General features: G+C 43.7%; 1 protein-coding gene across 6 annotated transcripts in view; it reads right to left on the bottom strand.

Annotated features, from left to right (window-relative positions):
• Positions 1–15,821, bottom strand: part of MID1 (midline 1) — a 636,259-nt gene that overhangs the window by 165,629 nt on the left and 454,809 nt on the right. For 2 of the 6 annotated variants that reach the window (XM_067724018.1, XM_067724017.1), the window contains exon 1: positions 14,204–14,646. The exons of 2 other annotated variants lie outside the window; for them this stretch is intronic. The gene's annotated coding sequence lies outside the window, so the exon portion shown is untranslated. Of the gene's footprint in view, positions 1–14,203; positions 14,650–15,821 lie in introns of those variants that run through there. 2 more of the 6 variants (XM_067724019.1, XM_067724014.1) reach the window with 2 other exon arrangements.

Here is a 15,821-nt window from a genome sequence, read left to right as displayed (position 1 = left end):
CACTGCAATAGTCCTGAATAAAGTCTTCCTTACTGTTTTTAACAAGTGTCAGAATAATTTCCTTGGGCTTCCCTGGTGACGCAGTGGTTAAGAATCCGCCTGCCGATGCAGGGGACACGGGTTCGAGCTCTCGTCCAGGAAGATCCCACGTGCGGTGGAGCAACTAAGCCCGTGTGCCACAACTACTGGGCCTGCACTCTAGAGCCCACGTGCCACAACTACTGAGCCCACGTGCCACAGCTGCTGAAACCCACGCGCCCAGAGCCCACGCTCCGCAACAAGAGAAGCCACCGCAGTGAGAAGCCCGTGCACCACAACAAAGAGTAGCCCCCGCTCGCCACAACTAGAGAAAGCCCGCACACAGCAACAAAGACCCAACGTGGCCCAAAATAAAAGAAATTAAAGAAATGTAAAAAAAAAATGAAAGAGAGTACGTAAAAATATTTTAAAGAAAAACGAATAATTTTAACATATGAAAACTAATGATGATCGATCATGCTCATCAATGCGATTTGGTACTATTTTAGCATATTAGGAGAATTTGTCCTACAAAGGTATATTTTTCGGCAACAAATTAGTTTCCTCACACATTACAGGGATATTTTTATATATACATGCACACACACAGATATTTGCCTGAAGAGACAGATGCCTTTAGAGTATGACATCCATATAATACGTTACTCCACTGTGTGTACATGTGTCCACACATGCATGCCTCTGGGTGGGTAGGTATGTATTCATTCCAAGGCTAACAGGTGGAAATATCCATAAAACCAAGACTTCTCTGAAACCTTTAGTTTGTTTCCACCAAAAGAGAAGGTAATCTAACATTTCTTAAATGCCCGATACGTAACCAATACTCTAAGTGCTTTATACTTCATTTTTTATATATCATTCTTCATTTAGTTATTACATAAACCCTACGAGCTGGTAATAGCATTTCCATTTTATAGGTAAGGAAACTCGGGAGGCTTAAGGAATCAACCCAAGGTCACAGCACTAGGAAGTGGCACATTAGGGGCCTCACTGGAGGATCTCTGATACTGTGCTTCCAAATCTACTGCCTGGAGTGATTCTCTCAACAACTGTATCCCTGTCAAAATGTCAAACACCACTGTACTAGACCTGGCATTTTCTTTTTTTCTTTTGTTTTAAAGAAAGATCCCTTTCTTCCAAGGAAATCTTAACGAGAAGCCCAACATTTTGGACGAGCAGAAAAGCAGAACACATCCAAGCTCTTCTTGCTGGAAAGGCAGGGAACTAGAGGATGGTCCTTACTCTTGCACGTCTTCCCTCTTCCTGTGTCTGGGCAACATCGTTCTCCTCCTGCCCTGGGCAGCTCTGCAGAAGTCTTAGGGCTCTGAGAAGCAAAGGTCAAGATACTTCACTGGACTACCACTGGGAGGGAATTCTCCAGGGATTCCTTGCACTTTGCACACCTTAGGAGCAGAGGCACTGACGGCCCTTGTTCCTCATGATCTTTTCAAAGCCTTTTATCTAGCAAACAACCTTGGGAGGTAGAGATAATGTCTCCCTCCAGAGCAATGGGCAGGTGTGTGCTTACTAGCAATGACGAGAGATTCAGAGTCTCCCAGCTCAGGATCCACACCCGGGAGGCAATTCTCCCGCCCGCACAACATCTACCTGGGGTCCTCTGTGTTGTCCTGGGGGAACCTGGGAGGCAAGGAGAACGAATGTGAACATGAAGCTCATGCCACTTGCAGTGCCATGAGTAATACAGTCCTCTGTCTCTGACCCAGGAGTCTCAGGTCTTCCGCCAGCATCCAAGAAACGGTGGCAGGCTAAGGTGCTGGTGTGCCAGTGGGATGAAGTCTCAGACACTTCACAGTTCTTGACAACCACCATTTTCTAACTTAGTCAACACACACTTATATAGTACTTACGCCGTACCAGGTGCTATTCTAAGTGGTAGACGAACAGTAGCTCACTTAATCTTTATAACAACCTTAGAGTATAGGTACTACGATTATTATTTGCATTTTATTTCCATTTTACAGGGGAGGTAACGGTAATCACACACGATTGAGTAGCTGGATCGTTTCCATAAAACGATAAGGATTTGCTGTGCATATTTATAAGCACTAAATGATCTTCCTTTTTTTTTTTTTTATTTTAGCAGTACACGCGCCTCCCGCTGTTGTGGCCTCTCCCGTTGCGGAGCACAGGCTCCGGACGCGCAGGCTCAGCGGCCATGGCTCACGGGCACAGCCGCTCCGCGGCATGTGGGATCTTCCCGGACCAGGGCACGGACCCGTGTCCCCTGCATCGGCAGGCGGACTCTCAACCACTGCGCCACCAGGGAAGCCCTGATCTTCCTTATTAAATGAAAAAACATACACTGAAACCTCAGACCAATGCAACCATTCTCCTCTTGTTGGTCTTGAACATAAAGCTCCAGTCTTCAATAAGGGTGACGGAGAACCACTACACTGTGCAGAAATATGAAAATCATTTTATCAATGATGCATCTTGACATTTGGCAATCTGGGGGGAAAAGTGGAAACTATTTCCTTAAAGACTTTCCAGGACCTTGAGTATTTCAAGTGGAAGCTCTTACTTCCTTGGAAAATGGTCACAATTCCAACAAACTGAATACTAACAACATCAGCATCCTCCCCAAATTAGACCCTCGATAGCGAGCTTTCAACACTTTGGAGGTTATCTTTACTTTATAAAGCTCAGCCTCTTGACGTGCACTGGCTAGCGAGTAGAAGAGAAAGTGATCAACAGGCTTAGAAATCCAGACTCTCACGTGAACGTATGCTGTGAACCAGCCCCACTTCCATTCATATAAAATCTTTAGAATTAGCTACATTACTACAGGAGCCCCTTTTGGATTATTTCGAACATACTTGGGGAAAGGCAACAAGCTGTGTCTCTTTGGTGAATGATTAGAAAGGTAGGTAGACTGAAAAACGAATGTCAAGAACAATCTGAAATGGAAGATGTAAACAGACATTGCACAAGAAATGCAAATGGCCCTTAATATACTCAAAGTTGCTCAACATCGCTCACAAGAGCAATGTACACAGCGATACCTCTTTTCATGGATCAAGTAGACAAAGATGTACACGGTGGACAATGCCCTGTCTTGGGGAGGCTCTGAGGAAGCACTCCCCACACCCTGGGTAGGCAAATTTAGTTATTCGTCAAAATTAGAAACTGCAATACACCCTTTGACCCAGCAATCTCACTCCTGGGGATTTACAATTCAGACACATATCCTCCACACAAACTGGCGAATGCACAAGCCTTTTCTATGTACATTGTTTTAATGGCAAAAGAGTGGACACAACCAATGTGACCAGTACGGAAAGGATCAAGTAAATTATGGTACATTGTCACTACGGAATGCTATGCAGTTGTTGGAAAAAAAAGAAAAAAGAAAGGACGGAGGGAAGCTCTTTGTGCACTGTTATGAAAAGATCTCCAGGAAAAATTGTAATGTGAAAAAAAAAAAAAAAGGTTGCAAATAGGGTATACGGAACGCCACTATTTACGTAAAATGAGAGAAATATATTTGTATCTGCCTATGACAATCAGAAAAAATTGCCGGGAGTCTGCCATCAACACCTAGAAATAAATATCATCATAGGAGCCACAGAGTATATTTCACCACTTCGGGTAGCTTAGAAGTGACAGTGTTTGTATACCAATTAGGGATTGCAGAAATCTTCTGAAGAAGTTGTTCTTCAAGATGCTAGTATTCAAATTAGCATAAGGATCAGACATGGAAAACAATCCTCTGAGTTGACTGTTTCAATCAACTTTTGAAGCCCCCTGGGATCACAGTTAGGGCTTGTGTCTATCCCAATTACTTTCATACTGTTTCTTTAAATGATCCACAGCTAATCAGCAATTTACCTGGTTAAAATTCAGTTTGGGAGTGCTTTGAAGGGGACGCTCCCTTCTTAGGTTTTCTGCCTGCAGACACAGGATTTGCAAAGGAGCTAACAACAAAGGGATTTAATCAGAAAACAAGAGCAAACGGTTGATTTTTGAAGAGGAACCACGAATACATATTCTTGTGGGCTCTTGCCTGATTACTTCTGTTAATAAGGAATGCCAAAACGTGTGCACCAAAAACCCTTCAAGGTCTTTTGGTAGCAAATTATACTTGTAAATTTGATGTCAGATGATCACTGGAAGAACTCACACTCTTTGAAGATTTGAATTCATAAACGTAGGAAAGAAATAAACGTTTTTTTCCTCTAGTGATAGAAAGTATTAAACGGCAGGGAAAAAATGTGCTTGAAATCAACTGAGGAAATAATTCATTTTGAAAATTATTCAATAAAAATGGTAAATAGGAAAAATATGTTGGGCCAGTTTTGACTGGATGAATAAACCAGAAATATGCAATGGGCAAACTTAAGGATGATGGGCTGAGAAGTATCCCATCAACCTCCCCGTCTCATTTAATTTTTTTGTTATTCAACTATGCCACAGTAATTTGTTCCATCCCCATAAGACAAAGAAAGGAACACAACTTCAGATCAGCAGAAAACTGGCCAGCCTCTCGGAGCCTTCAAGAGGGCAGTGGCTCCGGATCAAGGAGAAATGAATGTCTTTGAAGACTGCATCTTAGATTGTTTTGTTAATACATAAAATCCTCTCTCTTTAGCATTCAGAAGACTCATTTCAAAAGGAAAAGGCAAGTCCATGAGGATTACTTTGGCTTCCTGGAGGTCAGAACTAAATACACAAAATGAATAAAATGACGCTGAAATAAACAAGAATGTGAAATTGCTCATCCACAGGAATGATGTAACGAATCCTGACATAATTTCCAAGCAGAGAAGCAAAACTAGGTCAAAGCACGTTGGCCTAACATAATAAGCATTTTTGCTCCCAGAATCTTACCATGTAGGTTGTGTCTGTAGGCATTAGTGTCTTCTGTTATCAATGTTCGGGGCTGTCACAAACTATTCATATCTTATCAGTCTTTGTTAGCTAAACCAAAACAATGTAGTTTACATGTGAACTATTCAATTCTGACAGCTGAAATGTTAGAGAGGGGAAATGTTAAAAATATTCAGAAAGTGTCTCCTCCAGGCTAAGAAGCATTAAGCAATAAATATTCATTATTTAATAGTCTCCTATTGTGTTTTTCTCTACACAGAAAGCCATACCTCTCTCAATCAATTATTATGACTTTGTTTCCTTCTTTCACTCACAGTCATATGAAAAGGGCAGCCGCGTCAATATCTCCTTAGAAATCCACTTTGAACACTGACCAAGGAAAAAAACCGGGCACTCACTGGAGGGCCAATTTTTCTATTCTGCTTTCCCCATAGGTTGACTGAAATAACTCCCACTTTCTTCTCCCTTCTCTTTGTTCCAGTTCACTTTTCTGCACTATCTCCACCAAGCCCAGTTGACTAATTCATAGAAAAAAGGCCTCATCTCACTCCTTAAACTTTCTTCTGTGTAAACATAATCCTCCTAGTTTTTACTCGACAAAGTAGCACAAAAGCAAGTATAAGACTAGTTGGTTTTTTTCCTAAAAGTGATACAGTCTTTCCTGATTCTTGATTCATTCTAAACCATCAACCTATTTGAAAATTGTGCTGGGATTTACTAGCACATTAAATTAGTATGTTACCCCCAGACATCCAAATTACACCTTACTAGAAGGCACGCAGTACAGTCAAAAGAGAATAAGATAAGGAATCTAGAAGACGACCCAGGTTCTAAATGTAAACTTTGCTCCCTGATGGAAGGTAAAGCATTCCCCTGTGCGAACATTTTCAAGCCACGAACGCTCAACTTTTAACCAGAACTTTCTGTCTGAATGCCTGATGCATCTCCTATAGGAGACAATCTTGATTCTGTGTAGATTTCTAATATTTGGTGACGCCTTCCGATTACATTTCGCTTTATCTGGCCACCCATGTAGTTACTGGTAACTCAGCAGGGCACTCAACGAATTCCAGTTTTCCACAAGCAGCTCCTTTGCTCTTAATTGCTTAGGGAAGTTCACTTCAAAATACATGCAACTGAAGCCACACTTCACAACTGGACATATAACAAATAAGACAGTCTACCTCGTGGACCCTTTGAAAATGTATTAGTCCTGGTGTCTCCATAAACCACTCAGTGTCTCAGAAATTTCTACTTCATCATTTTAACCGTAACTCTCAGATGCTCTGTCACACCCAGAAGCAGTGAAAATGCTTTGTCCAGCACGTGACTTGATTTTCACTGCAGAAAATGTGGCCGCCATCTGCATGGGGCAGAGCGTAAGACTTCAGTGTCCTTCCAGAAACAGACGCTCAGTTGCTGAGTGACCTTGGGCACGCCACTCATCTGGCAAAATAAACCCACTGCACATGGACCAAAGGCTAAAACATCAGGTTGGGCTCAGTGAGAAGCAGCAGCAGATTCATCTCTGTTTTTAGGCTTTGAGCTGTTGGACAGCATGTCCCACTTCTTAACCATTTCTGTAGTCCCATCAAGGAGTGTATAAGACAAGCTGCCTACCGAGCTCTGGGTTGTGGCCTCACCCAGAACACAACCGAAAGGACTAGATGGCTAAGCAACCTCAGTCTAATTTTTCTCTAATGTCAATCTATTCAGTCCTTTGCTCTTTCCCCAACCTTTCTCATGCCCTCTCTTCCTCATACCCCTCTGATCTTAAAAGGGCGTTTTCCATTCTCTTTCCTGCCAAAATTCATCCAGCATGCACCTGAAAAATATTTGATTCTTCTTTCATTTTATTTTTTATTTATTTTTCATTGCAGGATAGTTGATTTACAAAGTTGTGTTAGTTTCAGCTGTACAGCAAAGTGATTGTTATACATATACACATATCTCTATTGTTTTCAGATTCTTTTCCCTTATAGGTTATTACAAAATATTGAGTATAGTTTCCTGTACTATACAGTAGGTCCTTGTTGGTTATCTATTTTATATATACTAGTATGTATATGTTAATCCCAAACTCCTAATTTATTCCTCTCCCCCGCTTCCCCTTTGATAACTATAAGTTTGTTTTCTATGTGTGTGGGTCTGTTTTGTATATAATTTCATTTGTATCACTTTTTTTAGATCCCCCATATAAGTGGTATATGATATTTGTCTTTGTCTGACTTACTTCACTTAGTGTGATAATCTCTAGGTCCATCAATGTTGCTGCAAATGGCAAAATATATTTATTGATTCTGATTGGGTGTCAAGGCACTGCGCTTGGACTTGAGGTTTTCAAGGTAATTAAGACGTAACTCTTGCTCTTGAGTAACTCAGTCCCGAGACAGGCAGACAAACGAGTAACTGGAAATATATACACCGTTTAGGATACTTCTGTGGATAAGAGGAAGTTCCAGCTATATCCTTTCCATTTACTGTGATCCAAACAGACAGTGCTCAGTGTACAAAGACTGTACTTACAAACAACCCAAACCCACAAACGCCACCAACTGCCCTCACTTGGTCTCCTGTGGTTCCCTGGCTGTCATTCACAAAGACCCCAGGGAGTCCAGAAGTTCCGTCAGGATGCTGAGAAAAGAACAAGTGAAGAGGTTCAACCCACTGGCAGACACACCAGCAAGTCCTGTCTGCCAAAGGCACAACCCTGCCCACAAATATTGTCCCTGAAAGAGCATTCGTGATTTCTGCAGCTCCAGGCTCTAGTGGCTGCTATTTCCCCAATTAAAGGTTCATCCTGAGGGTTTAAGGGCTGAGTCAAGAGTTTTAGCGCATTCATATTGTTCCTCTCCCAACATCGGGTTGAGACTATTGTCTAGAAGAAACAGGAGTGTGGTCTGGAGGTGGCAGAGGGGAGGGTGGGAAGATGGGAAATTATGGGAACTCAATTCACTGTGTATTAGGATAGGCCTGGGAGAGACATCCCAGTGGGACCCAGAAGATACTAGAAGGGTGGAGAAAGGTGAAAACTAGTACAAACCTTTCCTATTTCAGATTTGCAAGACTGGCCTGTTACCAAGAGTTTGGCAACCCCTTCTCCTTCTATGTTCCGTCCTGTATCACATGGAAGCATGTCCTCAAAATGCAGAACTTAATCAGATTGGTTATTTTTTAAAATAGTGTTTTAGTCTCAATCATTGCACCATTTCTCACTGGAAAATGTTCTGGGTTTCAAACAACAAACTCTTAGAGCACAAGCATTCCTAGATTGGGGACTGCCTATGAGTTTTTTTTTTTCTATTGAGAAAAATTAATTGACTATTTACTAATTATGGTAAATTTATTTAAACTAGGAATTCATAAATTCCTACAAATGGATATGTGGGTAAAAATTAACTAGATTTCACAATTACAAATCATTTCTCAAGTCTCAGTTCAGGAAAGTTTTGGCTACCATCAATTTATTAAGCGGATTCTTATCCATATAAATACAGCTGCAGGGACTGTATCAAAATCATGTTTGCAGCCCCAGAGTGGCCTGACATATAATAATCATTTAGAGTAGTTTTACTGAATTAACCAAGGAATATACTCACTCTGTAAGTAGTCAGTAAATGTCCTTGAATGATATAAGAAATGAAGGAGAGCCTTTGTATTACTTCTCCTTTTTGACTATTTCATCATAAATATTTGACTGTATATAAAAATCTACTACCAATGATCAGCATCTCTTCCTTTTTTTTTTTTGGTTGCCGTTTTTACTTAGAATTCTCTTTTATAGCACAAGGCACGTAAATTCTTAGAGTTTTGTTTTGTTTTGTTTTGCTTTAAAGGAAAGTCTCCTCTAAGTATTTTTTTCGGTGCCTCAATTTTCTCACCTCCTTAACACCACGTGACCTTCTGTAGGCCGTTAACTATTCTGCTCTGTGTCAATGGACTGTCTTCCTCTGGCGGGAAAAAAGATCTTGTGGATCTGGAAGGCTCCCTAATATTTTGTCCTTTCATTTAAAGGAATTTCTAGAGCCTGCCAGTTCATAAAACTAGGCAAACAATCTTCTACAACAGAACCCCTGAGATGCGTTTCATGTGAAATAAAAGGAATTAATAATGAGGCAGAAAGCATCATGTTGATAAACTGTCCCATATCTTAATGGAGATTAGATTCCTGTTTGACCTGGCTTTGGAGCCCTTTCTTTAATCTCAGTGTATTTGATATTCTCTTCCTTGAATGAACTCCGTTTCACTGTGGCTTTGGTCACAAGATTAAAGAATCGCTAGCTAATTGTTCCAAATAAGCAAAGCAATTCTGTCTGATTCTGATCCCGGCTCCCAGCAGAGGCGTCCACCGCCTGGCCTTCCGTCATAGACACTTCAAGCCTGACCTCTGCAGGTGGATAATTGAAATGCACACTGCCCAATCAGATCTGGGTATTTCTTTTTAAAACCCCACCAAGTTCTGAAAACACAAACATTCATATGTGCAACGGGGAAACTGATATATGTTGGACTTCCCTTTTGTCTTGTAAGTGGCTTTTTGAAAGTAGCAACCTCTTGATTGAAAAGCATTTAAATTACATCTGCAACGTACGCTGGTCGTGGTTAGCCATTAATTCTTTTTGCCTATTGAGAAAAATCCAAATGATTTGGATAAACTATGATCCTCAAATCATGCAGGCTTAAAAGTGCCCTGATCAGCCCCACCTTTTTCTAATCAAACAAATTACTCTTTGTTCAGTGACCAAATCCCCCTCTTTCACCAACGCACAGCCCAGGTTGCCATAGTTACCTTGGATGTCTATTTACTACACGGGATCAAAGCCAGGAGACATAAACATACACACGTAGCCTTAAAACTTGCTGGAATGTCTGAGGATAACATGCAACTACCAATTAAAGGATTTGCTCGCGGCCTACGCGGTCCCCAGCCAAGCAAACTACGAGTACACGTCATAAGGAATGGCAAGGAAAAGCCAACTTGAAAACACGATTTCAACACGACCAATAAAGATCTTTAATCTGACAGTAAGTCACGATTATAACATTCCCTGCCAAGGAGAGACAGCAGGGAAGAAATGAAAATTCTAATGTGCGTTGAAGATACTGGACCTCCAAACCATGTGCAAAAACTTAAACCCTGTGCTATGCAGCAGCTTCCCACTAACCATCCATTTTACATTTGGTAGTGTATGTACGTCAATGCTACTCTCTCAGGTTGTCCCAACTTCCCCTTCCCCCGCTGTGTCCTCAAGTCCGTTCTCTACATGTGCGTCTTTATTCCTGCCCTGCCGTTAGGTTCATCAGTACCGGTTGTTTTAGATTCCATATGTGCGTTAGCACACGGTATTTGTTTCTCTCTTTCTGACATCAGCTTGTTGCTTTATGATGACGTAGAGGGGTGGGATAGGGAGGGTGGGAGGGAGGCTCAAGAGGGAGGGGACATGGGGACACCCGTATGCATATAGCTGATTCGCTTTGTTGTACAGCGGAAACACTATATTGTAAAGCAATTATACTCCAATAAAGATATAAAAAATACAACCAAACCAAACCAAAAAAACTTAAATAAAACCCTGCAATGTCTGGTGAAATGGCCGGTTAGTTTCAGTATCTTTCTAGTTGGTGTCATAAAAGCTGCCTCATCTCAGTGTTGGGACAAATGAGAACAGAAATGCCTTTTACACTTTTACACGCTTGACTTTCAAATGAAGGAAAACATAAAACATACTTGGAACACCATATGCTGGTTACAGAATAAGAAAGGGGAAGCTGTAAGAGAGTTCCCTTTTAATCCCTAGATTCACTGTTGATTCTGAGCCTGTACAGAATCTGGGTGGGTAGTATTCATCTCAGACTTGTACCTAATTTGCTGTGTATCTCTATACTTCAACTTTCTCCGCCTTCACCTCACCAGTTGTTCAATGAGGATCAAAATGCCACCTCATTCTCTCCTGGGGATGTGGCAGAGAATAAATAGATCATGTTCGTAAAGGACTTTCTAATCCTCAAAGGAAAGATTAATACAAAGGCATTCATTATTAAACCAGATGTCCTTGGGCATTTTAATTCCAATCTGAAGAATGCAAAACGGGCGAAATCAAACTGAGTCACAGCTTCCTCGTAACAGCAACATCCTAGCCTTGGAAGAATTTAGCAGCTGCTTAAAGCGCTGGCTCACCGCCTTCTCCTTTCCCTTCGCGCTATAAGGCGACTGCAAGGATGTTTCAGTCCATCAGAAATAGAGTGAGTACCCTCTTCTCTTGGAGTGTTTTTTAAAATCATCAGGATGTTAAAAGCACAAACTATATCTGGTAGGCAATTTTGTCTGAAGAACCTGATTTTTTTTTTTCCCCGGCGAGAGAAAGAATTATTCGTTCTTATTTGTAGGGACAATGGGTGGTGTGCTATTTCAGGATATTTGCAGTTGTGGGAATGCCACAGGCAAACCTGTTGTTTTTGGCTGGGCTGCTAGAACAGGTGGCCATGCCTTTCCTTTGCCTGGGAACACAGCAAATTCCTTCTCAAGGAAGTTTCAGAAGTTTCCCACTTATGATCAGAGGGCAGAGAAAGGTTGGCACACGCTTTAAAATTACTTCCTGATAAAGGCAAATAGGGTTCACCCTTTTCTTTTGGCCTAACTCAGCGTGACCTTAGGAACACTCAAAGAATACTATCCCTCTGCACCTAGCAGAAGGCAAAACCCCTCTGAACCTCATCGCCAGCCAGGCAGCTTTCTAATTCTGCAGGCCACTTCTGGCTACCCGCTGTGGCTAGTCAGGGGCGGGGGTCTCTCGGCTGCCACGCCATTGTTCAGCATTTGTGCAGCCCTAGGGACGGATCACTCCTCAGCGAAGAGATTGGATTTCACTGCTGAGCTGATGACACATGGACCTGTTTGATAGTTAACCCTGCAAATCCAGCTGGGGCTGCCGGGCTGAGATGACAAATTGGCTGGTGGGTGCAATTCACCCCACCTGGATGCAAGTTTTCCCCCAAGAGAAACTCAAATCAGGTTAGGATTAATCCAAGTCAATAACTCCACCATCTCCTTCCCCTCCACATTCTTGTTCTGGCTGTTGCGGAACAACGTGTCAGATTCCTGAAACGCTGGACTGCCCAGATTCTTTGGATGGGCCATGACTCTTCCCCCCTCCTTTTTTTCCCACCTCCCATCCCACCCCTAGCCCACCCTCTTTTCAAGGACTGCACAGGCCAAAAAACTTATTGGACATACAGAGTTGTGGGATGAAAAGCTGCTGGGAGTTCCCTGGTAGCGCAGGGGTTAAGAATCCGCCTGCTAATCCAAGGAACACGGGTTCGAGCCCTGGTCCAGGAAGATCCCACAAGCCGCGGAGGAACGAAGCCCGTGCGCCACAAGTACTGAGCCTCAGCTCTAGAGCCCGCGAGCCACAACTACTGAGCCCACGCGCCACAACTACTGAAGCCCACGCGCCTAGAGCCCATGCTCCGCAACAGGAGAAGCCACCACAGTGAGAAGCCCACGCACCGCAACGAAGAGTAGCCCCCGCTCGCTGCAACTAGAGAAAGCCCGCGCGCAGCAACGAAAACCCAACACAGCCAAAAATAAATAAGTAAATAAATTTATATTAAAAAAAAAAAGAAAAGCTGCCCATTCATTAAATGACTAAGGAGTTACTCCATGTGTACCCTTAAAACTTCACTACCGGGCTGAATTCCAATTCACATGAATGCCAGAAGGAGCCAGGCATGAGAAAAATCATGCCAAGCTCGGGACAGCACGCCTCTGGCATCAGGCACAGGGAGTGCCTCCATTCCAGAGGAATCGTGTGGGAACAGAGATTCTGAAAAGTGAGCTCAGACACCACCGAGAGGACAGGTGGCTCCGCGCTGGATCAAATGACTTTCTTTGTTCCAGCCAAGGACCTTTGTCAAAAATGTTTTGCGTTCCTCTTTTTCCTTTTGCTAAATCCTTTCCATTTAGGCTTCTCGCTTCTTTTCCCCATCCCATCGGATTGCTCGTAAAAAGTATGGGGTCAGACCAATAAGTTTGCAGAACCTGAAACTGATCAGGGGCCCAGTCTCCAGCAAGGCAAGAGCAATTGACTGGAAACACACACACACAGCACTTGCCGGTATAAGCGTGCTTTTCTGCGCTCACTACCACTCGCCAAGCACACTTGCTTAGCGAGCAGGTGAGGGGGCCAGAGGCAGAGGGTCTTTTCAAAACCTGCGCGTACGGTGAGGGCTCTGCTTCACCTCCCCAGGCTGCAGGAAACGGACAGAAAGTTCTAACCCCCTCGCCCCAGCCCCTAAACGCAAAGTTTGCTTCCTATGCAAATCACTTCGCCCAAATCGCACAGGGTGGCCAGCACCCAACCCACTTAGAAGAAGAAAGTGCAGAGCTTGTCTGGTGGTAATATGGATGCTAACTTTTCCCACCCACATTTACTAAGAGCTGGCAAGGGCAGTATCGCTCCTCTTGGAATTCTCTGCCCTTGTCAGCCTACTAGCATGTTTTTCCAGCCTTTCAGCCCTTTATATGAGTACTGATCTTGATACTGAAATATTGACATAAGATTCTTCTAGAACTTTGGCTGAGTTATAAATCACACCCTTTTCTTAGCTTGGTACACTCACTTTTTTCTTTTCTTACTGGCAAAGCTATAAACCTCGGCCTGGGCTGATAAGGAATTTTATCACCATGCCCCGCAGCCACAGAAGAAGCTGCTGGTTTAGAAGCCTTTTCAAAGACTCATGGAAGTCATCCCCGAGCCGTTTCTCAGCTCACTACTTTCAGGGCTGTCTTCGCACGTCCAGAAGCAATAACAGTTTCAAAACTGCTAGAACATAAAAACAAATCTGCATTTTTCTGGAAGGACTGTCTGTGCTAATTTCGGGCTGGTTCCGCCTTCTCAGCCATAAACACAGTAAGTGCTCAGGATGGGAAGCCAAAATGAGATACGAGGCCCCGTGTAATTCTTTTTCAGGATATTCAGTTGTCTTTATTCTCACCCAAAGCATAGGAGAGAGGCTCAGAGCTCGAGATAGATCCTGAACAATAACTTCCAGCCGCTGCAAACTGGAATTGATTTACATATTCTAAGAACCGCTCTTAAGCCCTTTACAATGACTGCCTGACATCACCAATTCCCATGGAGAGAGGTGGGGGGAACCTCAGGAAATCTGCTTCTTGGGTTCCTTTAGGAAAATGCAGCCCCGTCTTTCCGCCAAATGGAAGGACTCGGCCAGGCATCTGCTCATCCGGAGTCACATCCCAGGGGTCCCAAGCGGCGCCCTCCCTCTCCACCCACCCGTGCAGCCTCCCGGAGCTCACCTGCCTCATGTTTAGACTTCCATCACCCATCCGGCAGGGAGCGAGCCGCCTCGAAGCCCACGCAGCGGTCTTCCAGGGGGAAACACCAAACCCAACAGAAGCCCGCAAGACAAAAGCAACTCAGCGAGATCCCCCGGCAGCTGGGAGCACGTTTTCTTCCTCTTTTTCTTTGATCTGTTGCTACACGCACTCTGCCCAAGACAACGTCAAGTTTCTCAAGCTTTGCTTCCTAGCCTATGAAAAGTCGGGCGCAGGGAAGCGAGGACCGCCTGGCTCTTATTTCAAATCGGGTCTCAGAGACGTCGTAGGTGGCTGGCTGGGGCCCCGGAGGAGTCTCGCCAATCAGGAGGAGGGGGTGGGCCCTGGGAGCCGGAGGGGCTGTCTCCGCGAGGATTCGAGAGCTTTCAGGATTTCAAGGATTGGAGGCAGCTGGAAACAGTCTCCGAGCTGAGCTCCCGAAGTAAAAGATGCGTTCTATTCTTATCTCACAGCTCTGGGTCTGCTCAAAGCTTAACTAGCTTAAGGCCTGGCCTTTTAAGAGCTCCCTGAAAGCACGCAAGCATTTGGAAGGGGCAGAATGATTTCAGCCAGAAAAGCGCACACTCAGGGATCAGACGGATTTTCAAAAGGGTATCTTGCCCCAAACACTGGGGAGGAAACCAAATTGTTACTCAGAACACCTGAACTGAAACCAGCACTCGGGGGAGGAGGGTGTCACCCACCTCATTTCCATACAGATGAACTCTATAGCCATCTAAGAAGCACAAATCTTAATGGGAACGTGCACACAAATCTGCTGAAACACGGCAAATGAACAAGTATCTTTAACTAGTGACGGCCCGAGGCACAATTTTAAATAAAATTGTTATTAGAAAAACAGGCACTGATGTTTGGTTAAGAAGAAAAAAATTTTAAAGAAGTGTGTCTACCTTTCACTAAGGTTCACCTTACCTACAAGGTTGATCTGGTGAACTTATTAAAAGGGACGAACCGGACATCCTCTCAGCTGGATGGGAGGAGAGCTAGCTGGCTTCTTAGCAAACTTAAATCCACACTTAAAAAGCATTTCCAGAGCTACCCTGGCGGCGCAGTGGTTAAGAATCCGCCTGCCGATGCAGGGGACATGGGTTCGAGCCCTAGGCTGGGAAGGTCCCACAAGCCGCGGAGCAACTAAGCCCCTGAACCACAGCCACCCCAACTGGAGAACACCCGCACGCAGCAACGAAGACCCAACCAAAAAAAAAAAAAAAGCATTTCCAAAGTTTGTTTTCTTAGTTTCCTGTAAACAGTAACTCTTTTCAACTCTTAACCAATATGATCTCAGTGGGAACCTGCCTTTTGGGTGGCAAAAAGTGCAAGCCGAGCAAAGACTACTTTGTGTAGCACCAGTGATATAGTTTTTTCCCAAAGAAGTGGCCAAAATTCTGTGAGAATAATTCAAGAAAGAAAAAATGTTGGTATCAGAGAGGGGAAAAAAACCCAACTTAGCAAATAATGAATGGGCAGCTTCAGGTGTGTCAGCTGTATGGGTTCAATAGATGTCAGCTGTGCCCAGCGCTGTGAAAACTTGGCAGCCCAGTATCTGGACCTGGAGGTCTGCAGCCCCGTTCCAGCCGCC

This window comes from Pseudorca crassidens, chromosome X (assembly GCF_039906515.1).
Source record: "Pseudorca crassidens isolate mPseCra1 chromosome X, mPseCra1.hap1, whole genome shotgun sequence".
Lineage (NCBI taxonomy): Eukaryota > Metazoa > Chordata > Mammalia > Artiodactyla > Delphinidae > Pseudorca > Pseudorca crassidens.
Note: the sequence above shows the minus strand (reverse complement) of the source record. Positions and strands in the feature narration are given on the sequence as shown.